Source organism: Podarcis erhardii, assembly GCF_964252035.2.
Source record: "Podarcis erhardii genome assembly, chromosome: 6".
NCBI classification, from domain to species: Eukaryota; Metazoa; Chordata; class Lepidosauria; order Squamata; family Lacertidae; genus Podarcis; species Podarcis erhardii.
The window spans coordinates 22,958,325-22,982,927 of NC_138510.1; the positions used below are offsets into that span (position 1 = coordinate 22,958,325).

Here is a 24,603-nt window from a genome sequence, read left to right on the forward strand (position 1 = left end):
ATTGCTGCTTGCACAATGGGTTATCCTTGCTTGTGCCCCACATACCCTTCACAAACCTGCTCTGGAGGGTTTGAGGGGGAACCCAGAACTGATGGGGGGGGGGGAGCTGCAGCAGAAGGGAAGAAGAGAAGGAAAGGCCCAACACATGAGTGGGGATCCTTGCACTGGTGGGATGCTTCTTTAGAGCTGCATTGGATGCAGGTCAACATATCTGACGACCAGATGCTGGAGTCAAAACAAAAGACGTTGGTTTCCCCCTTAATGGCTTATTTGTCAGCTTCAGTGTCATAGGCATCTGCCTGACCCCTGCTGGAGACAGAATGCTGAACTGGACGGTTCCCTGGTCCATCGACAAGCAAGGCAAACCCTATGTTCTAATATAGAATCCTTATTTGCCAGGCAACGTAGCTCCTCACTGCTGCCAAGGCAAGCATCGGTGCCAGAAATAAGTCATGCCAGGCATTTGTTCCCCTGATTCTGCTTTCAAAAATATCGCAGGGAGAAGCTGGGGCTGACAAACACCAGGGACAATTTAGGTGGGGTTGCTTTTTTTTTTTTTTTTTTACGCAACTTAAAGTTGTTGGTTTTTTTTTAAAAAATAGAATAATTGAAAAGAAAATGAGTAGAACCTGGTCTTGATTCTTTAAAAATGCTTGGTGATGAGAAGCTCTCGAGGTCATAGTGCAAAATGAGCATCAACGTTCAGACCACTATTTGCTTGGTCACATTTACAACACAGGATTGTGTAACCTCTGTATACACAGCACTTCAGATATGTGATAGGCTGTAAACCACCATTAGGCGTTGGTGGCAAGAATCATTCAGACCTTCAGCTCTCTCTCTCTCTCTCTCTTTACTTTCTCCTTGGGTGCTTCTCTGGGCTTTATTTGCTACATCCGTACAGTAACAGCTAAGGCCACCTGTTCATGCTGGACCATCAGTAGAGATCTTCTAGCACTGCCAAAATCGTGTGGGCACAACCAATATTTCCGTGTCCCCAATCTGTCCTGCTGTAAGGAGTGCATATGTGCTGGCTTTGATTGAGATGAAACACACACGTACATTTTTTTTAATCCAACCTCAGACTTAGCCCAGAGAAAGAGCTTAACTAGAAGAGATATTCATTGCCAACCTATTGGTGCCAATGTGGGGACATATTTGCATTTTTTAATGTAAATAGCAGCTTCAGGGGAGGGATCTTCCTCAGGACCATAGCGGGAAAAGAGTTGCATTCTCTTTCCATGCTTGCTGCAATCCCAACAAAGATCAAATGCCTCCAGCAGATACTGTTTGCATTTTTTTATATGCGATGTTGAATGCAAAGATGCATGGGAGCAGACATCTGGCTGGGTTTCCCCAGCCACTCTGGGCAGCTCCCAACAGAACCCTAAAAACAAAATAAAATTGCAAACATTAAAAACTTCCCTAAACGGGGCTGCCTTCAGATGTTTTCTAAAAGTCAGATAGTTGTTTATTTCCTTGACATCTGATAGGAGGGCATTCCACAGGGTGGGCACCGCTACCAGAGCTGTGACTTGTGCAGTCGGGTAGCTGGCGGGACCCCTGGAACAGCAAGGACCCCCTTCTGACCAAAGACCCTGGGCTGTTGAGTGCTATTTTGCTTGGCCCGTGCACACAAACAGGTGCACAGGTTACATGTCATCAGGCATTGTCAGGGAGCTGCCATCAGGGCCGGAGGGAGAGAGCGGGCTCCGGAGGGGTCCCAGAGAGCGTCCCGGGATGGGGAGAGGCAGCCCATCTTCTGGGGAAGAGAATCAGCGTAGCACCAGTGGAGAAGGGGGGCAGATGGGGGAATCGGCGAGGCGGTTCCATGACTCCTTGCCGGGGACCAGCGGGGAGAGTAAGGGTCCTCCGCTGCCTACACCCTCCTTGCGCAGAAGGCTTCCGCGCAGGGAGAGTAGGAGGAGACTAGGCGTCAAAGAGCTTCTTTGCTGGAAGAAGTTCAAGAAACGCCCACTGACAGATTCTGCCAGCGATTGAGACAGCCACGGGTGAGTGGCTGTCCAGACAGAAAAGGTTCACTCAGGCAACCCAGCCAGGTGTTGCATGGTTTAACCCCTAGAACCATTACAGGCATGCACATAAGCTGTAGCCGGTTGATTTCAGACAGACAGATGTTGTGCCACCGCTGGGAGAGGGAAGGAATCTTCTTCTTCGGCGATCAATCGTTGCCTAGTAAGATTGTCTTCCATAAACACTGTTTTAACAGTGAGTCCGTAAGTGACTGTGGAGGCCAATTCTGGATCCACACGTACTTCCACAGTGGAGACATTGGTTTCTGGGTGGGAGTTGATCATGGTGTGGATTTGCTAAGTGTGTCTTCCTCTTAGCACGTTTCTCCCTTGCGTCCTGAGTTGGAGTGTCTTCAAAGCCCATGATACCTTTGGTAAAGGCTGTTCTCCAACTGGAGTGCTCACAGGCCAGTGTTTCCCAGTTGTCAGTGTGTATACTACATTTTTTTAGATTTGCCTTGAGACAGTCTTTAAACCTCTTTTGTTGACCACCAGCATTATATTTTCCATTTTTAAGTTCAGAATAGAGTAGTTGCATTGGAAGATGATCATCAGGCATCTGCACAACATGACCAGTCCAACAAACTTGATGTTGAAGAATCATTGCTTCAACACTGGTGATCTTTGCTTCTTCCGGTACACTGATATTAGTTTGCCTGTCTTCCCAAATGATGTGTAAAATTTTTCGGAGACGCCATTGATGGAATCTTTTGAGGAGTTGGAGATGATGTTTATAAGTGGTCCATGTTTCACAAGCATGTAGTAAGGTTGGCAGTACAATAGCTTTGTAAACAAGCATTTTGGTTTCCCTGTGAATGTCCAACACTCTGCACTTCAATCGGGAGAAAGCCGCACTTGCAGAGTTCAGGCAATGCTGGATTTCGGCATCAGTGTTGGCCCTTGTAGAAAGATAACTGCCTAGGTAGGAGAAGTGATCAACATTTTCCAATGTTGAGCCACAGCCAAGCTGCCATAACAGCTCGGCTCTGCAAGCAGGAACTACCCCACTGCTTGCCCAGACGTGCTCAGTGTATGCAAGCCGTGGTTGTTTTGAACCAACATATTTTGCTTGGCCAGAGAGGCAGGTGGTCCAAGCATGTAGCAATCCCTAAGAATAGCTAAGGCTGTCATAAATACATTCTGTCTCCTTTTGCTTGAGAAGGGCTTTGGCTCAGAGACAGAGCATTTCCTTTGCATGCAACGGGTCTTCAGTTCAGTCAGCAGCATCCTCTGGCAGGGCTGCAAACGACCCAGATCCGAAACCCTGTAGAGTTCCCGCCAGTCAGTATAGACAGACAACACTGAGCTAGATAGACCAATGCAGGGGTCAGCAAACTTTTTAAGCAGGGGGCCGGTCCACTGTCCCTCAGACCTTGTAGGGGGCCAGACTATATTTCGGGGGGGGGAGGGGGGATGAATGAATTCCTATGCCCCACAAATAACCCAGAGATGCATTTTAAATAAAAAGACACATTCTACTCATGTAAAAACATGCTGATTCCCAGACTGCCCGTGGGCCAAATTTAGAAGGCGATTGGGTTGGATCCGGCCGCCGGGCCTTAGTTTGCCTACCCATGGACCAATGGGTGATTCAGTACAAGGCAGCCTCCCACATTCCTAGATGGATAATGCTTGTGAATCAGAACTGGACAAGTGGGGCTTTCTACAAATGGCCACTACTATTTTGCTACAGTTCCCAGGAGTCTCTGGGAGAGGGTTTCCTAAACTTGGGTCTCCAGCTGTTTGGACTACAACTCCCATCAACCCTAGCTAGCAGGATCAGTGGTCAGGGATGCTGGGAATTGTAGTCCAGAAAAACAGCTGGAGACCCAAGTTTGGGAAACCTTGCTCTGGGAAAAGCTATGTGCTGACTTTTGTGTGTGTGTATGCAGCCACTGTATGCTCACTGGAAGGACAGATCCTGAAGCTTGGGCTCCAATACTTTGGCCACATCATGAGAAGAGAAGACTCCCTGGAAAAGACCCTGATGTTGGGAAAGATGGAGGGCACAAGGAGAAGGGGAAGACAGAGGATGAGATGGTTGGACCAAACTGCGGGAGGCAGTGGAAGACAGGCGTGCCTGGCGTGCTCTGGTCCATGGGGTCACAAAAAGTCGGACACAACTAAACGACTAAACAACAACAAATGCAGCCACTGTGTGCTGCGCCGCTTCCCTGCCATCACTGTTCAGCAGAGATTCCTCTTCCCTTCACTTGGCTTGGCAAGTATCACTGTGTTTAGCTAACATCAAGTTAGCTAACTCAGGAAAGGTGCCTTAGCTCGTTTCCTCATTCTGACATTTTAGTTAGTAAACTTCAATCTTTGTCTCTCGCTTTTGAGATATGTTGGGTATCTTTAACCTGGAGAAGAGAATACTGAGAGGTGATATGATAGCCATCTTCAAATACCTGAGGGGTATAGCGTATCGTTCAGCTATGGAACTCACTCACTCAGTGATGGCCAGGGATCCATTAGCTGTGATTCCTGCATCACAGTGGGTTGGACTTAATGATGCTTGAGGATCCCTTCCAACTCTACCACTGTTTTATTCTAATTCATGTGACCTACCTGGTGAGGCAATTGTTTGTAAAGTAGGATAAAACATACAAAGAAAGAAAGAAAGAAAGAAAGAAAGAAAGAAAGAAAGAAAGTAAGTGCTTTTTTCCGGGGGGATGCAGGGGTACACATACCCCTAAACATTTTGTGAATCTTTGTACTTCTGTCCATTTACTGTATTTATTTTTCCTGGTTTGAACTATAAAATGGCGATTTTCTTGAGTCAAAATGAGAGTACCCCTAAACATTTTTTAGAAAAAAAAGCAATGGAAACAGTTAAGTGAGAATATTTATTATGATTATTTTATTTATTAAATTTATATACTGCCCCTTCATAAAAAGATCTCAGGGCAGTTCACAGAATAAAATACAAGATAAAACACAAGTAAATAATTAAACCGAAGCAACAAAACGATATAATTTTTGTCCCATGTGTATACATCATCATGTCCAATGACGTTATGCACATGTAAGCTGTATTCAAGAATATTGCGAAGGCAGTCCCCAGCTTCTTAAGATTTGTATGTGTAGCAGACTACACATGTAGGACAACCAGGCGTTAAATGCGACTTTTATTTGCATTTATTCATCACTTACACACCATAAAATACCTTAAAGTGGCTTACAATCGCTACTCACAGGTAATAAAGTGGTAAGATGGGGAAATCGTGGCAAGTTATGGCTACAGCCATCATCCATGAAGCCCAAGCCCTTCACCTACTTGGATCCTGCACAACCGTTTCCCTGGATGGATTTGGAGAACCTGCGCGAATGCAGGAGAAATAAAAGCAGGAACGCGTGGTGAGGACCAGCAGCAAAGCCAATGACATCTAGGTAGTCGTGCAAAGGCGAGGTTCAAACCGAGGGCACGGGAAGGGTGGCCGTCCCACGCCCCCTGCTTCCCCTCCCCCGATGCGCCCCCCTCCCCGCCCGCCTTCCCCTCTCCCAAACAACCCCAGCTTGGACTTTCACTTTCGGGCTCCTCCCGGATCCCTCCTGCATCTCCGCCCCCTGCTCTCCTCGCGTCCCGTCCCGTCCCTTCTCACCTCCCCTCTGCTCTGCAGACTCCGCCGCGCTCCGGGAGCAGCGCGCACCCGACAGGCTCCCCTCACGACCGTGCGGACGCGGCCCCGCCGACGCCTCAACCGCGAGCAGCACGTCGGAAGGCGACAGCTTTCCAACGCGACCCGGAGCCACGAGTCGAATCTGGAGTCGGAGAGGGCGGAGATCGGACGCAACGCGAAGCAAACCAGCGGCAAAGTGAGACCTGTCCTCCTGCGCCCTTTCCCCTTCCTCCAAAATCGCCCCGTCGAGGCGAAAAACCCTGCACCTTTTCTTCCTCTGCAGCGCCGTCCATTCCGCTTCCCTCCCTCGAGTTTCCACAGCCTCATCACCTTGTCCTAGGACACCTTCTGCTTCCTCCTCCCGTTCTTTGTGCCCATTGCCCACTCCGGCTCTTGATTCCCAGACCTCCCTTCTGAGCCAAGGCTGCAAAGTTCTCCTGGTGCCTCTGCCGTCCACCAATGCTGCCTCCTTTCCTAAACCTTCCCTTGGGAACTCATAGATCTCTCCTGCATAGATATATCCCCTGCTCCTTTTCCTGATTTAGTCCTGGCAGGATCCCCTTCTGTAGTTCCTCTCCCTGGTTCCTCCTCCTCTACCCCAGCTGCAGCTTTGTCATGGACCTCATCAAAGGAGAAATAGACAGCCTGGCCAACACCACAGTTGGCACCACCCCACTCAACATTGAGCTCCTGTGCCCCGTGAACACGGATTTCACCCAGTGGTTCCTGCCGACAATATACCTGGTGGTCTCTCTGCTAGGGGTTGTGGGCAACGGGCTGGGCTTGTGGAACCTGTGCGCCAGCTCTCGGAAGGGCAGCTGGAGCTCCCTCAGTGTCCTGGTGTGCAACTTAGGGGTGGCGGACTTGCTGTACGTGGTCACACTCCCTTTCCTGGTCTCCTACTACCTCCTGGGTCGCGTGTGGCTCTTTGGCCAAGGCTGGTGCCGGGTGACACGCCTGCTGTTCCACCTGAACCTTTACGCCAGCATCGGCTTCCTGACCTGCATCAGTGTGCATCGCTACCTGGGCATCGTGTACCCACTGAGGATGCTGGGCAGGTGCCAGACCCTCGGGCCTACCGTCTCACTCAGCGTCGTGGTCTGGGCCTGGGTCCTCATCCAGCTCTCTCCCGACTTCATCTTCAGCAAGACAGACCGTGTGGGCGTCAAGTGCCATGACACGACAGAGCACGAGAACCTGGGGACCTACCTGCCGTACATCCTGACCATCACGGTGACCGGCTTCGTCATCCCTTTCCTCATCATCACGGGATGCTACTGCCACGTGGTCCTGGTCCTGCAGAGGAACCGGAATGTGGACCCTATCCTCAGGCGCAGGAGCATCAAATTGGTGGTGCTGGTGACGGTGCTCTTCTCTGTCTGCTTCCTCCCCTACCACATCTTCAGGAACCTCAACTTGCTGTCGCGGAGGTGGCAGCTGCAGGGATCCTGCACTCAGACCTTGAGGAACATCTACATCGCATATCAAGTGACACGAGGCTTGGCCAGCCTCAACAGTGCTGTGAATCCTCTCTTGTACCTGATGGCTAGTGAGGACCTGGTGACCCGGTCAAGGGCTTTTGGCCAAAGGATGAGAAAGGCGCTGGGGTATCTTTGGCAAAGTCAAAACCAGCAGCGCTTGGACCAAAATAAGCAAAGCATTATGCTCAATGAAGAATGTGAGGAGGTGTCTAATTATCTCTGAACTGACTTTAGAAGAAGAAAAGCATATCCTCAATGCTTATGTGGGCTTCTTTGCAATATCTATTTCTCTCTGGGCAGAGACTATGGTAGTTTTTAAAAGAACTAAACGTGATATGTCATGGAGGCACCATTGCATGTGATTTAAGCACATATTTATTTTATGCCCTTGTTTTCTCCAGTGAAACAGATCTAGTAAACCTTGCAAGTGCTTCTTGGAAAGGCTATGTTCAGAGGCAATAGTGGGGTGAATGTGGTGTTTGTCCTTTACCAGAAAGGAAGGGTTTATCAGAAACTGTCCGATGCACAGCCAAGATTTATAGCACTGCACGTTAAGCATTCTCCACCTGTACAGTTATTCATTTACTCAATTTGATAGTCCTGCACCTGTTTACTCAGTATATGTCTAATTGCCACGACTGGAGGCCTGCGCATTTGAAGACAATAGGATTTAAGCAACCTGACTTAACACGAAGGATTGCAAGCCTTATGTATATCCATATGTGTGGTACCACTTGGTGGGGAGCATAAGCAGGAAATTTATCCAGATGCCTGCATTAGATGCACTTTTCAATTATCCATGAAAATTTCCATTTCTCTTTACTGGAGAAAGCATGTCAATACTATTGCTGTCACTGTAGATCCAGGATTTTCAACAATTCATTGACACTTTCCCCCTCACATTTTTGACCACAAATGATTAATACAAACATTTGGGAAGAAATGGGCTATGCAGAATGTTTGAGGGCTAGAAACTTGTGGTTTTGTTTCTGGAGGGACTGTGTTACAGTGTTTACATTGAATCAGACAACATTCTCTAAAGTATATCCTGAAGTGACTACACCAGTTAGTCTGCAACCTTATGCACACTTACCTAGGAAGTTATTCTGAGCTCAGTAAGACACGTACGGCTTACAATATCACTGCTTAATGTGTGCAAATGACCTTACGGCAAATTATGATGATTACAAATATAGCTGTACTGGAGTTATTTACTCATTTGTACGAATTCCTTTGGTGTCTATTTCAAGATTTTGAAATGAGGAATTAAATAATTTTTTGAAATGGTTCTGAGCACATTGAAGAGGTTGCATTTGCTTGATTTTAAGGTAGCTTGTGGTTGTTTGAAAGATTGGCTGTCAGTCCATGTAGAAAGAATTGAACCAGGAGCCTCTCCAACAAAAGTCAATGAGCTCTTGAGCTAAGTCACCACATCTAATGTGACATGAGTCTCTGTTGCACCAAGCAAACCTCTCATTATCCAAACACAGAGATGGGGAATCTGTGATCCTACAAAAGTTGTTGGACTCCAGGACCAATCAGCCTCAGCCAGCATGCCCAGGGGTCAGGGATGATGGAAGTTGTACTTCAACAACATCTGTACTTCCCCACTCCCTGGTCCTCCTCAAACCACCCCCCATCAGAACATCATATGCTGTATTTGCCAATTGGATAAAGGGTGTAAAACAATGTGTGCATTATGCAGTGAAGTTAACAGTTGAATCCAAGGGTCTGGTAGATTTTGCTTTATCACAAATATTTATCTCTTAGAAAATGCCCACTTGTCTTGTATCTTCCAGAATCAGTTTTTAAAAAACCACACAGCTTCATCCACGTTTGTTGGACTCCCACATTTGTGTCCTGTCTTTTGAGGAGTGTGCATGATGGTAGGCATAGAGGCAAAGGATGTTGTCTTATACTGAATCAGACCATGGGTTTATCTAGTTCAATATAGTGGTACCTCAGGTTACATATGCTTCAGGTTACATACGCTTCAGGTTACAGACTCCGCTAACCGAGAAATAGTGCTTCAGGTTAAGAACTTTGCTTCAGGATGAGAACAGAAATCGCGCTCCGGCGGCACAGCGGCAGCAGGAGGCCCCATTAGTTAAAGTGGTGCTTCAGGTTAAGAACAGTTTCAGGTTAAGAACGGACCTACAGAATGAATTAAGTACTTAACCTGAGGTTAACCAGCAGCTCCCTGGGATTTCGCATAGGGTCTCTCGCAGTCCTGCCTGGAGATGCCAGGGATTGTATTTGAGCTATGGTCTACAGAGACACAGGCCTTCACTCAACTATGGTTTACCACAGAGCTACAGCATCCTTGGAGCTATCCCGTGAGGAAGGTTGGAGAAGGGAGAGATGGAAAGAGAGAAGAAGGCCCAAGGTCAATCAGTGAGTGCAATAATTTCAAAATGGATAAAAGTAATAATTTGTGTTGATGCTGCTAGAAGAAGGTATAAGTCATTGAACTGCATCCAAATCTTCACTGGGCAGAATGGAAAGGTCACCTTGTTTCTCAGCTATTTTGGGAGAGCAAGATAGTAGAACAGTGCAGATGCGTGTAGTCACTTTAGGCAGCCAGGGGTCTAATCACAAAACAGTTAGCAGTTCATACATGCTAATCCGCAGGAGATCACACATTGGTGTACTTAATATTTTTATCCAACCCGTTTTATTTGGTATGCAACAAATTTAAGCATTTTGTTTCTGGAGATGAAATCTGAAAGCATTGTACAGGTTTCCGGCTTACAACAGCCAAGCATCAGATCAGAATGGTTATCTTGGGAGGAGTACCTTGCAATCATATTGTTTCTCTATACAATTCCATATGACATTTTAGGGGCTTCTTGGTTTCATGAAAATAAACATTATCAGAGCAAAATACATATGATATTCCCCGTCCAGTCCATGATAATCTTTGTACATCTCCTTGTTGGTTTGTAAAAATGGAATAAGGAGGTTTTTATTGTCTTAGGAGGACTGGAATAGCTTAGTTGGTAGAGCATGAATGAACCTCTTAATCTTAAGGTTTGTAGGTTTTGAGCCCCATATTGAATGAAAGATTCCTGCATTGCAGGGGTTCCTTCCAACATGTGGCTCCTTCCAACTCTGTGACTCAATGTTTCTATGACTGAGATTGGATCTCTTGTCACACTATAAAGTCTCTATCCTGTTTCACAGGAGCTGAGGTCTTAACAGTGTAGATCGCTTCAGTAAAAAGCAGCAGTGCACTGATAAATCTGAACTCAAACTACACCTTACATGGGAGGTCTGTGTTTGGATCATTCATTCATTCACTTAATGTACCACCCTTAATCCAAGGATCACAGGGCAGTTTGCAGTACACTAGGTCCTAGGATACTGTGCTGGATCCAGACTGAGGCTGCAGTTCTTTGGAGGAAAGGCCATAGCTCAGTGGCAGAGCATCCGCTTTGCATGCAGAAGGTCCCAGGTACAATCCCCAGCATCTCCAGGTAGAGATGGGAGAGACTCCTTGTCTGAAACCCTGGAAAGCCACTGTGGGTCAGTGTAGCCTGTATTGAGCTTGATGGACATATGGTGTGAGTTGATGTGCTGCCACTGGGCTGTGGTCTTTCCCTCTCTGTTCATCAATTTCAACAGAACCTAAATTGAACCAGCTTAATCAAGATCCAACCCTTTGCATTTTTGTATGGAATGCAGTTAATGGTGGTCAACCCTTTCCCCACCATGCCATTTTGCCGGCCAAAACCCACCCTCTTCAACTGCTATTTTGACCTGCAAAAGGCTAGGATACAAATCCAGAGATCTCCTGCATAAGGTATCACTTGGCTCTTATGTTATTTGGAGTTCGGCTGCTTTTCTTTCAAGTGGAAATGCACAGGACAGAAAAACACACATAATCTGATCTGATAAATCAGTGGTGGTGCCAGTTTAGCAAGGGAGTAGATAAACTAAATCCAGCCCCACAGCGGTCCCTTTCCCTCAGTTGATCAAAATAACTATCCCCAGGTTTTTTTAGCAGCTAGATCAGAACCACACATGTAGCTAGTTGATGTGAATCTGGACATAGACTTTACGTAGGTGCCTTTTTTTGGTAAAAGATAATGTTTGGGAATTCACAGTCCTTGTCCAACTAATGTCACTTGTGACAAATACAAGAATTTCAGGGAAAACTTACTGACTGGATAATTATTGCAGGGTGACATATGATGATGGCTTCGGGGTGGGGTGGAAACAAGACATTCTAGATAGATTTTAAAGGGTTTTTGCTGCTATTGTTGACACGCCATTGCATTTTTGCTAAGAGCTAGTATTTAATTCAAAAATAAAATTATCTGCAACTGTAGAAGTGGCTTGGGCATTTCTAGCTGAGCGCAGCCAGTTGAGCACGGTCACTGCTTGTAATATTTAAAGAGGGACTTGCTTAGGCTAATGGAAATATAGGCATGGAAACAGAATTCCACACATATATCCTTATTCAGATGAGGAACCACATGAGCAAACAGAAGCTGCCACAACTGTATATGAGTAGTCGTTGGGTCCTTCCCGATGGCCTTTTTCTTGTGCCTTCATGATGATTTATGCTCATGACGGTAATGGGGCAGTTATATGTGATCCCACTTTTAATACTGTTTGTGTCTGCAAAACTTTCTATTGCTTTGTTCCCAAAGAGTGCATACCCCGTAGCATCCTGATGCCACAAATGTCTTGGGTTTTGGTTGGGTTGTATGTTTTTTGGCCTTGTTATAGTGCAAGAGTGCCCCTCTCAATGGCAATAATGTGGTAGCATTGGGGAAGCACGGCAAAGCAACGTTTAAAGTGTATGATTCTGTATGGTCCAGAATTGATCCACCACTAATGCAGTATAGTTATCTCAAATACATGTAGCCAAATGCACCCACAAGAAAACCACACCGCTAGACTACAGGAACCCTTCATCAGAAGATTGGAGATAGGTATTGCTCAATGGCATGAAAGGGTCAGATTTTGAATGCCCTGCCTGAATTGCTAAATTGGCAGCACAAAATTACACGTGTTTTTTCCTATCCTGTACATTTCCCCTTAGCCAGTTTCCCTTTGAATGTGAGGTGGTGGTGACAGGACAACTCTTTACCCATAAATGTATATGACCAATAAAATTTAGGCGTGGAAGCCATGGCTCAGTAATAGAGAACATGCCATGCACACAGACGGTTTGAGGTCCAACCTTTGGCTGATTAAAAAAGAGGGTCAAGTAGCCATTGATGGGAAGGAGACCCTGGAGAGCTGCTGCCAGTCAGAGTAAGAGCTAGGCAAACAGTCCTAAGTCTGATATGGTATACAGCAGGTTCCTATATTGAACACAAATAATTCAGTTTATAGTGTTTCTTCAGTAACATCAGTGGTCAGTCCTATATGTGTGTTCACAAAAGAGCAAAAGAGACATGCTTTTTATCACTGCAATTGAGAAGGGTTGTGGGTTTGTTTGGTTTTTTTGCCTATTTCAGCATTTATTTCGACTGCGATATATGCAATATGTCAGGCATGTGCTGACTTTAGTTTTGCAGGATAGGAGATCTCTCTCTCTCTCTCTCTCTCTCCCGGAGACCTGGGAACCTGAGGTTATGCTTGCCAGATGCAAAACAGGAACAGGACTACAGTGGTACCTCGGGTTACGTACGCTTCAGGTTACATACACTTCAGGTTACAGACTCCGCTAACCCAGAAATAGTACCTCAGGTTAAGAACTTTGCTTCAGGATGAAAACAGAAATCGCGGGGCGGCGGCACGGCAGCAGCGGGAGGCCCCATTAGCTAAAGTGGTGCTTCAGGTTAAGAACAGTTTCAGGTTAAGAACGGACCTCCGGAATGAATTAAGTACTTAACCCGAGGTACCACTGTATTGCATCTTCATTAGCGGGGGGAGGGGGGATTTTCAACAAGCTACACCTGCTGACATTTCATCTTCTACGCAACTATTAAAGGTGTAGGAGGCTTGTCTTCATTTGTACCTGGCCAGCCTACTTAGAAGTCCACCAACAGGAGCCAGGCCCAAATTTGTGACTTGGCCGGGGGAGGGGGAGCAACCGATGCAAAGCAGTGACTCAGGGGATGATTGCCCAATACATCCAAAGACTGATACTCTTCTCTGTTTTGTATAGCCTAAGTGCAAGCAGTTCTTTTACCGGGAGCCAGAAAACTTTGATAATTAATGAAAGCCGCCCAACAATCTCATCTGATCAACTGCACTACGGCTGAGTGTTTTTCTGAAATGTGATGCCTTCTTGTCAGTTATTTTCATTAATAATTGCATTTATATACACACTATTACCCCCCCCCCCATATCTGCATTTCTGTACACATGATGTGGCTGGAGAACTGCATTGCAAAATTCAGAGGAGTACACTTTTCAAAAGGTGGCTGTGCTTTCATGTCACATTGTTTTGAGAAGTATGGATTAGGTAGGTAGCTTTGCCTTTAAAAGCAAAAGGAGCCAATATTCTCTCCCATCACTACATTGCACTCCCTCTATCCCTTGTCCCATGACATCATCATGCTTTGCGTTGTCCTCAGTGGTGTAGCAAGATAAGGTGGTACCCGGTGCGGAAAATTTTTTGTCGCCCCCCCCCCCCATTGAAATCTAGTTGGACTCCCAAGAGACTGCGATCTACTCACAGTATAAAAAGACTGGCTGTGATCTACCCATTGTCATTGACAGGAGTTGCTGAGCTTTTTTAGGGGAGGGTTGGCCAAAGTTGTTGAGCTTTCTTTGGGGTTACAGGGTTTGGGTCCTGAGTTGAGGGAGCTTCTGCTTCTCTCCTTTCCTCCATTCTTTGCTTGTTTGTTTGTTTGCTCGCCTGCCTCCTTCCCATCCTCTCCCTGCCTGCCTGCCTACCTCCTCCAGTAGCCAGGGAGCTCAGAGCTGTCAAAACAAAGGGGGAAGAGGGGAAGGCCACCGGCAAAGTGCCGCAGCTTTACCTTCCCCCGACGGCTTAGGGTAGGCGAGAGTCGCGAGCAGGCGGTGCGCCAAATGTCACCCCCCTCAGTGATGACACCCGGGCAGTTCGCCCTCCGCCCCCACCTTACTCCACCCCTGGTTATCCTGTCCCCACTTCACAATATTAGCTGCCATTGGGGTCAGATAAATGCACAGTGCGGCGTTGTCTATAGAAGAGGGGAAGAAGAAACACAGCAGCGGTTGGGTGTTTCATGTCAACGGAGAAACCCTAGCTCAGGAGGAAATGCAGGATGGGGCTTGTAGTTCAAAAAAGGCTGAAGGACACCTCTTTGGCTAAGCCCACCATATCTATGTGTTGAACTTTCCCAGGCCTGTGCAGTTAAACAGATCAAGGAACAGGTGGTGTAAAAGACCCTGCCTGTTACGCTGCAGGAGAACTGCTAGTCAAAAGCGCTAGGCTAGATAGACAAATAGTCTTGCCTTGGTATAAGGCAACTTCCTGTGCAATGTCTACTTCCACTCTTAGTAAACATAACAACATAATACAGAAAGTCACCCCTTATTAGTGACTTTTAGTAGATGAATGGGTGGTACCAGAATCTCATACCCCCCCCATCATTTCTCTGATGAAAATAGCGACATCCTTAATAATAATAATAATAATAATAATAATAATAATAATAATAATAGCCCACACATCTAACTGGGTTGCCCCAGCCACTCTGCGTGTCTTCCAACATGATAGATGATAGATATAGATAGAAGATAGATAGATAGATAGATAGATAGATAGATAGATAGATAAATAGATAGATAGATAGATGATAGATGATAGATGATAGATGATAGATAGATAGATAGATAGATAGATAGATAGATAGATAGATAGATGATAGATAGATAGATAGATAGATAGAGAGATAGATAGATAGATAGATAGATAGATAGATATAGATAGATAGATGATAGATATAGATATAGATAGATATAGATAGATAGATATAGATAGATATAGATAGATAGATGATAGATATAGATATAGATAGATATAGATAGATAGATATAGATAGATATAGATAGATAGATGATAGATATAGATATAGATAGATATAGATAGATAGATAGATGATAGATAGATAGATAGATAGATAGATAGACAGACAGACAGACAGCCAGATAGATAGATAGATGATAGATAGATGGATGATAGATGATAGATAGATAGATAGATAGATAGATAGATAGATAGATAGATAGAGATAGAGATAGATAGATAGATAGATAGATAGATAGATAGATAGATAGATAATAAACCATTAAAGATAAAAAAACTTCCCTATACAGGGCTGCCTTCAGATGTCTTCTAAGGGTTGTATCTCCTTGGCTTGGCGGTTGCATAACTCCATACCCTCCAATATTTCTCCAATGGAAATAGGGATGTCCTAAGGAAAAGCGGGACATTCCAGGATCAAATCAGAAACTGGAACAGCTTCCGTAAATCTGGGACTGTCCTTGGAAGGTAGGGACACTTGGAGGGTCTGGAATCTTCCAGACAAGTAGTATCAAAAACCGAAAGCTATTTCTGATTATATATTTGTTATTCTCGGCTTCCTTTGCTTAATCACTTGCCTCATTTTCATTTCCAGTCAGGGCTTGTCTTCTAGGAAGAGAAGGCTAAAGCCTATTGCCACAAAATGTCTGCAAAGGGTTTTTCAACACACACTGAAGCCAAGGATTAACTTCAGTGTTGATCACCTCAAAGAACCCCCATTTGTTGCACAAGAAGGCAAATCTCACAACACCCAGTGCTTAGTTTGAGCCTATCCATTTCAGACAACCCACAAGAGAGTCCTCAAGTTTCAAAGATGGTTTATTTCACCAGCTGAGTTTGAAGAGCTGAAGAGCTTTCCATGATAAAAGCTAGCTGGACTGGATGAAGATTTATTGCACCAAAGCTTGGATTGTGTGCACTGCCGGCCCTCTTTTGACGTACACAAAGGAAACCAGGCTCCTCTGTTCATACCAGATAATGATAGCAACCAAATAAACATTTACAGCTTTTGGTGACAGGTTGTTTTGAGCTGTTTAAAATTTGCATGAATGCAAGCCAGCTGGCCCAGAGTCTCACAGAAGAGCCACAGAGCTCATTCTCAGCGTGCAAGTACAGTGGTACCTCTAGCTACAAATTCATTCCGGAGGTCTGTTCTTAACCTGAAACTGTTTTTAACCTGAGGTACCACTTTAGCTAAGGGTCGCGGGTGGTGCTGTGAGTTAAACCACAGAGCCTAGGGCTTGCCGATCAGAAGGTTCGAATTCCCGCGATGGGGTGAGCTCCCGTTGGTCGGTCCCAGCTCCTGCCAACCTAGCAGTTCGAAAGCACGTCAAAGTGCAAGTAGATAAATAGGTACCTCTCCAGTGGGAAGGTAAACAGCGTTTCCGTGCGCTGCTCTGGTTCGCCAGAAGCAGCTAAGTCATGCTGGTCACATGACCCAGAAGCTGTACGCCGGCTCCCTCAGCCAATGAAGCGAGATGAGCGCCGCAACCCCAGAGTCGGCCACGACTGGACCTAATGGTCAGGGGTCCCTTTACCACTTTAGCTAATAGGGTCTCCTGCTGCCACTGCGCAGGCACAATGCAATTCTTGTTCTCATCCTGAAGCAAAGTTCTTAATCTGAGGTACTATTTCTGGGTTAGCGGAGTCTGTAACTTGAAGCATTTGTAACCTGAAGCATCTGTATCCCGAGGTACCACTGTACAAGGAAGAGATAGATCCATACCCAGCTACCTGTCCAACCCAACAACTGGCTGGTGGCTGGTGAAAATTGTAGTCCAAAACTTCTGAAGGTGTGGGAATGCAGGTTTAAATCAAACATGGAGCAGCAGCCTTAGCATCAAGGACTTTGATGAATGGTTGAAAGTCTATAGAGTTCAGTCTATAGAGAAGATTAAGGAGTGGGTCGTGAGAGCAGTCTTCATATCTGAAGGGTTGCCATGCAGGAAAAGGATGGTGTAGACTTGTTTTCTCTTAAGATCATAAGAAGAGTTTGCTGGATCAGGCCAATGGCCCATGTAGTCCAACATCCTGTTCTCATAGTGGCCAAACAGATGCCTATGGGAAATGCACAAGCAGGATTTGAACACAGGAGCACTCTTCCCAGCAACTGATTTTCAGAAGTTGAGATTCCTGCATTGCAGAGGGTAAGACTAGATCATTCTTGGGATCCCTTCCAACTCTGTGATTCTATGAAATAAGCTTCCTTAAGAAGTGCCCTTAATCTTGTTTTCAAACAGCCCACTACTTTCTCCTAAGAGGAGGTAGGATACATTGTGCTCTCAAATATCCTTTCAAGGAAAGCTGGAAAAATGTCCTCTGCAGTGAAGCATTCAGGGATGTGTTCAGCTTCAGACAGCTGGACTTTTGGAGATCAGGCACCCTGTGTCAATTTCTGTGTCTCCTTCTGCCTAATTTGACTTAATTAGAAACACTCGACGTACTTTAGACATTCTTGCAAGAGATCAGCTGGAACTGTAACATACTCCCTTTTTTTGTTTTCGTGCCTCAAAAAGAATGTTTAGTTTTGTCTCTGAGTCAGCTGGGGCATTTGGGGCCAAGTATATAACACCCAATATTAAATAAAAGTACACATTTTAGGGGGAAAGAATATGGAGGGCAGGGGTGGGTGTATATAATGGTTTGTGGGGTCTGGATACAAGGCACTCATGCATGTTTAAATTCATGTCCCTGATTAGCCGCAAGACTTACTAGGTGGTCTTGGGCAAATCGTTAAATTGATTAATAGTCTACGGATTAAATCTAGATTTGTGTTGCAGGCAGCCAAAAGTCATAGCAAGAATGTAAACAAACATATGGCACAGCACATGTGAAATCCTTATGCTAGTAAGAAGCACACATAAGCTATTTGCACTACTTAATGTCTTTATGGTTTAAAAAAAAAGTCATATACAATATTATTGTTGTTTAGTCGTTTAGTTGTGTCTGACTCTTTGTGACTCCATGGACCAGAGCATGCCAGGCACTCCTGTCTTCCACTGCCTCCCGCAGTTTGGTCAAACTCAAGTTGCAGAAGGTCGGCGGTTCGAATCCCTGTGACCGGGTGAGCTCCCGTTGCTTGGTCCCTGCTGCTGCCAACCTAGCAGTTCGAAAGCACGCCAAAGTGCAAGTAGATAAATAGGTACCGCTCCAGCAGGAAGGTAAACAGTGTTTCCATGCGCTGCTCCGGTTCACCAGAAGCAGCTTAGTCATGCTGGCCACATGACCTGGAAGCTGTACGCCGGCTCCCTCGGCCACTAAAACGAGATGAGCACCGTAACCCCAGAGTCGGCCACGACTGGACCTAATGGTTAGGGGTCCCTTTGCCTTTTTATTATTACATGTAGACCAGCCTGGGAAACATCTGTCAGACAATTTGTCCATCTAGCCCAACTGTCTTCAACCTGGTGCCCTCGACAGATGTTAGAACCACAGAATTGTTGAGTTGGCAGAGAGCACGAGAGTCATCTAGTTTGCCTGCTGCAATGCAGAGATCTTTTGCCCAAGATGGATCTCAAACCCATGACCCTAAGATTAAGAGTCTCAGGCCCTACTAATCAAGCTATGCTGTTGTTGGACTACAACTCCCTTCAGCTCCACTCAGCAAAGCCAATAGTCAGGGACGATGGGAGTTGCAGTCCAACAATATTGGGCCATACCCAGGGCTGGATTTAGGTTTGATGAGGCTCTCAGCTACTGAAGGTAATGGGGCCCTTTATATGTCCAGCTGTCCTTTGTCAACAACAACAAATTGTCGCTTTTTTGTGTTGAATATATGATATATGGTAATTTATGGACCTAATAGGCATCTAAAGCCATTTGCACATGCAGAATGCACCCTGTATATAGAAATGAGCAAACCAGTGATATTTTAGGGAGCAGGCTAGCAGGCAGGGCCCATTACTTGCATCATAGAAGCCTACACAACACAAAACACTGTTGCTGTATGTAGGTTTTATTTTATTTGTTTTTTATCTTATATTTTGGAAATGTACATCCAGTTTTTTTCTTCCTTTAATTTTTTTGGGGCCCCCAAGAGAGTGGGGCCCTAAGCTATAGCTTGTTTAGCTTATACGTAAATCCGGCACTGGGTACCCTTGCTGTATTTGTATATTGGAAGGAGTGTACACACAGTTGCCTGTTTAGCTGCACAACCTTATGCATGTTTGGTACCTACCCCTTGATAAATTTCTTTTAAGACTGCAGAGTTAGCAATATCCTTTGTTTAATCAAACTGTATCTGGGGTGTGGCTCTCTAGAAGGAGATAAGCCCAAAGCATTCTCTTAAAAAAAACCTAAACTGTCTATAAAAAAACAAAACTGCCCAGAAAGGTACAGCTTTTTAAAATAGGTGGTGGTATGGAGCAGAAAGCAACCACCTTCTTTGCTTTCCTGGCAACCAGTCCCAAATCGAAACAACAACATCCAGTAGCCAGGTTGAAGAGTGCAGGTACCATTTGTTTGACTTGGGCAGGCGTTTGGCTTTGATCTAGAACTATGCAAGAAAGCCTCCTTCATTATTAACTCCCAACTGTTGTGATTTTTCTTCCTCCCCAATGCTTATACATGGATTAAAGAGAGAACAGTTGGAACATTTCCCCCATTGTTCACCTTCACTGTGGAGTAAATAAGAATCGAAGGGGACTGCAACCTCTCTTTCGGACTGAGAGAACAGAGAATAATCCCTTTGAGTGTAGTATTTTCTGCTTACTTTGATCTTTTTTGGAATAGAAGGTGAAGGGAATTCACTGCCGTCTCCATCTGTGTAGTGTCTCCCTTATAAACAGTCACGGATTGCAGTAGTTGTATAAAAATCCAGAAGGCATATCCCTTCAGCAGCAAGCAATCGCAGGAAAAGAAACCAAAACCTGCAGATAGCATAGATCCAGGGACATTTTAGCAGAGTGGGCAGCATCAGCTGGAAGCACGGCCAGGCCAGTACAGTACCTCTGGCATCCTTGGGCAGTTGCCAGGGCCCCAGAACTCTGCTTTCTCTCTTCCACCATCAGGGACCTTAGGGATGAAGAACTGGTAAGAAATCAAGTTAATAAGATTGTAATAATCTATTAATACTCAGCATGTTGCCCATGTTGAAGCCTCTCTCATACCTCCCATCATTTCTCAGATGAAAATAGGGACACAATTGCCAGTTCTCATGCCAGATCACATTCAAACTAGAGCGCTTGCATATTATTTATTACACATCGCTGAAGGCATTGCTCCACCTGATTTATACTGCATTCATTTTCTCTGCCATGGCCCAAACCTCCATTGCTTTGCAAGTAAACAGGGGGCTTATTCTTTGCACTAAAAAAAGACTTGGAAGTTGCCTTGTTCAAAAGCTCTCCATTACTACTTGGGGTGCCATGGCAAGCATTGCTCTTCATGGAAACTTGATGAATGAGTATTTAGACGAGTATTAGAGAGATGAGAGGCTCATCCACATTTCTGCTTGTCCTGCCACATTCCCTGGAAAAGTCTGATCTTGAATGCTGAATTGGAGTCATCAGTTTTCCGGGGATTGACTTTTGCTCCATTTCAGCGATAAAAAGTGGGTCTTCCAGGAAAAGCAGCAGAGCAAACAGAAATCCACTCAGACATATGCCTAGAAAGCAGAGGACACGAGGAAAATGGCTTGAAACCATGTTTTTTAAGCATGGGACCAGTGCTGGATTTACGTATAAGCTAAACAAGCTATAGCTTAGGGCCCCACACTCTCTTGGGCCCCCCCCAAAAAATTAAAGGAAAAATAACCTGGATGTACATTTCCAAAATATAAGATAAAAAACAAATAAAACAAAACCTACATACAGCAACAGTGTTTTGTGTTGTGTAGGCTCCTATGAGGCAAGTAATGGGCCCCACCTGCTAGCCTGCTCCTAAAATATCACTGGTTTGCTCATTTCTATATATAGGGTGCCTACATTCTGCATGGACATGTTGCATGGCAACATGCGCAAATGGTTTTAGATACCTATTAGGTCCATAAATTACCACGTAGCATATATTCAACACAAAAACCAGCGACAATTTGTTGTTGACAAAGGACAGCTGGACATATAAAGGGCACCATTACCTTCAAGAACTTAAAGGTAAAGGGACCCCTGACCATTAGGTCCAGTTGTGACCGACTCTGGGGTTGCGGCGCATCTCACTTTATTGACCGAGGGAGCCGGCGTACAGCTTCCGGGTCATGTGGCCAGCATGACTAAGCTCCTTCTGGCGAACTAGAGCAGCACATGGAAACGCCGTTTACCTTCCCGCCGGAGCAGCACCTATTTATTTATTTGCACTTTGACGTGCTTTCGAACTGCTAGCTTGGCAGAAGCAGGGACTGAGCAACGGGAGCTCACCCCATCATGGGGATTCAAACCGCCGACCTTCTGATGGGCAAGTCCTAGGCTCTGTGATTTAACCCATAGCGCCACCCGTGTCAATAAATTAGGGCCTCATCAAACCTAAATCCGTCCCTGGGCACAGGACAAGCAGAAGTGCAGAGAAACCCTGAGCCTAAGGAGAAGCAAGCTGATATCCAGGCCCACTACCAAGGCTCGTTGTAAGTGAGAAGGCAGACAGGTGAGGACAGACTGAGGACACTGTGTCAGTGCCCCATTTGCTTTTTTGGACTAGCCTCCAGTTGGGAACACGTGCAGCTGCAATTGCTTTTACCCTTTTCCTTGCATTTCACGACAATTCAGCTTCACAATAATATACGCCAGGAATGAGCACCTCTAGATGGTTCTGGACTCCAACTCCTGACCATTGACCATCTTGTCAGGGGCTGATGGGAGTTGGAGTCTAAAAAATCTAGAGCAGCACAGCTTTTCCACCACGGACACATACAGTGAAAGCAGAACAAACGAAGATAGAATGATTGCTATCCAGAATCAAAACAAAACCACCACATATCACTGTGCAGAAGCTTTCTGCACTTATTAGATTTTTGTGTGACTGAGCAATTCTTGCCTGACGTTTTTTTAAAATGCTAGGAATGGGCTATGGGTATAATGCTAGCCAAATCCTTAAGGACAATTCGCATGGGAGCTGCAGGCCAATACAGGATGCAATTCTCTTATATTAGAGAAGAGCAGGCAATCAGGTTAAAATACACTTTAGCATTTCCCTCCATTTTTTAGGAGACTTTGAAAAATAGCTCTGTGCCAGTGCTCTGTCCACGTCAATTTGAGATGAATGCAGTACAGCCATTACTGGAATGGCATGGGATAGAGAGCAATGAAGAATTATTCATGGAATTACTCTTTGTATTCTTACCAACTGAGGGTAGACAGGCACTCTCCTAGTTAAATTTCAGGCACTAGATTTGTTGTTGTTGTTGTTGTTGTTCCAGCAGGCAGTATAAGGAAGTGTTTGGTTTTATATTATTGTTCTATTGTCACATTTTCTTTATTTGTTCTTATGTACACTACTAAGAAATTCAAATAATTAAGTAGTATATAAACATCTTAAAGAGACCAACTACAGGGCAGATTCTGCAGCCCTCCAGATGTTGTTGGGACTACAACTTCCACCATCCCCAGCTGGAGGCCATACTGGCTGGGGATGGTGGGATTTGGAGTCTGACAAATGTGGTATCAAATTTAGGTCTCACACTATCAAAGAGAATTGTGTGCAAGAAGGAATTCTGAATGGATACTGAAATATTAAAATGGTCTTAGGACCATCCTACAGTTTGGCAGCCTGTTCCCTTTTAAAGAAAACACGTCTTTATGAAAGAGATAATATCAGATTTAGTGGACCATTTGAGCACATTTACAACTTAGCAGATGTATTTCATTCTTGTTGTTTTTGCACAGGCAGAATAGCAAAGGCTTTGAAATTGTGAAACACCCTCAATGCTTGTGCTATTTTGACTTCAGATTAAGTAGGAGTTGTTAAATAGAAGGTCAGCTATTCAAACCACGAATGAAAACACAAACAGTGACTGCCTTATGAGTTATTGAGTCTCCTTGAATCCATCATTTCTCTGCAGCTTAAGGTTCGTTTAATGGCTGTTGGCGAGACAAGAAAAAGCGTATTGGAAATCTCAGTTGTACAAATGATGCACAGCCTGCCTGAGACATGAAACAAATGGCCTTCAGCTGAAATCTAATCCTGACAAAACTCCCCACCTACCTCAGAAATTTTGGCTGCAAAGTCCTCATTCGTTAAGCACAACTGGGTTATTGGCATTGCTACAATATCCAGGTGGGTCTTATAAATATGTCACCATATCGGAGACTTCCAAAGCCTGTGGCTTGTTCTAGATAACAACGGATGCTGAGAGTTATACATTTGCAGGAAGCTTTAATAACAGATCTAATGGACAAACTAAACGTCCTTGCAAAAAAATGTCACGGGTGGCCGTATTCCCATACATGGGGACAGAGGGCGGAGTTCCAACACTAAGGAGACTGATTGGTCAGCACAAGTTTTTCTGCTTGCCTGATGAAATGATCTTCCGACCACTGCCCCATCCCAGTGTGTGGTCCTGAAGGTTCTCCTGGCCTTTCAGAGTGGATTTGGGGGGTGGGCAGAGAAGGAGGGGAAAACAAATGCAGAGGCTGGTGGGACTTCTATGGTTACAGCGTTTCTACAGTTCTGTTTAGTGCACAAAGTGACTATGAGGTGACTTGCTCGAGGGCACCCTAGTAATCTTTATGCTAGGACTTGAATGTAAACGTCCCACACCGAAACTAACCGTCGGTCTGTGTACTATAAGGTTGTTCCCTTACTCCATGGGTAGGCAAACTAAGGCCCGAGGGCTGGATCAGGCCCAATCGCCTTCTAAATCTGGCCCATGGACGGTCCAGGAATCAGCGTGTTTTTACATGAGTAGAATGTGTCCTTTTATTTAAAATGCATCTCTGGGTTATTTGTGGGGCATAGGAATTCGTTCATATTTTTTTTTCAAAATATAGTCCGGCCCCCGACAAGGTCTGAGGGACAGTGGACCAGCCCCCTGCTGAAAAAGTTTGCTGACCCCTGCCTTATTCCTAAGATGGCTAAGCCTTTTTTTTATCGGTAAAGACTCTGAGATGAAACACTGCTTTGTGTGGGAGAGCAGGACAAATGCCACAGTAACTATAACAACAGTAACTAATGGCGAGATACCACCTGCATTAGCGGAACTAGGATATAATGCCAAAGCAGATGGATTACAGAAGATGTGTTTGGCGGAAGGTTCCAGTTTTGAAGGACTTTGAAGAGGGCATTTTCCTGGCGCCCAGAAAGACTGTCTCTGAGAAGGAAGACCCCCTGGGCCCTTTCTCAGAGCCTAGGCAAGGCAGCAGGGAGGTAAAGATGGGCACCCAGCTAGCTGCTGCAGATGGGTGCTGAGCTTGGCTACCATGTAGTGTCCACACAGGGCCACGTGGGTTGGGTAGTGGTGAATGTGTGGCACAATGAGCTGGTGAGGGGTCCTTCTGAACTCTGGAGACCTTGGCCTGTGCCCAACCTGCCTGGTCACTAGCATACCATCCAACATTTCTCTGATGAAA

At 45.3% G+C, this 24,603-nt stretch overlaps 1 pseudogene across 1 annotated transcript; it reads left to right on the top strand.

Moving 5' to 3' along the window:
- Window positions 1–5,656: 5,656 nt before the first annotated feature.
- Window positions 5,657–8,437, top strand: LOC309345014 (P2Y purinoceptor 1 pseudogene; annotated as a pseudogene). Its single transcript has one exon. The product of its transcript is annotated as a P2Y purinoceptor 1 pseudogene (transcript).
- Window positions 8,438–24,603: the final 16,166 nt, after the last annotated feature.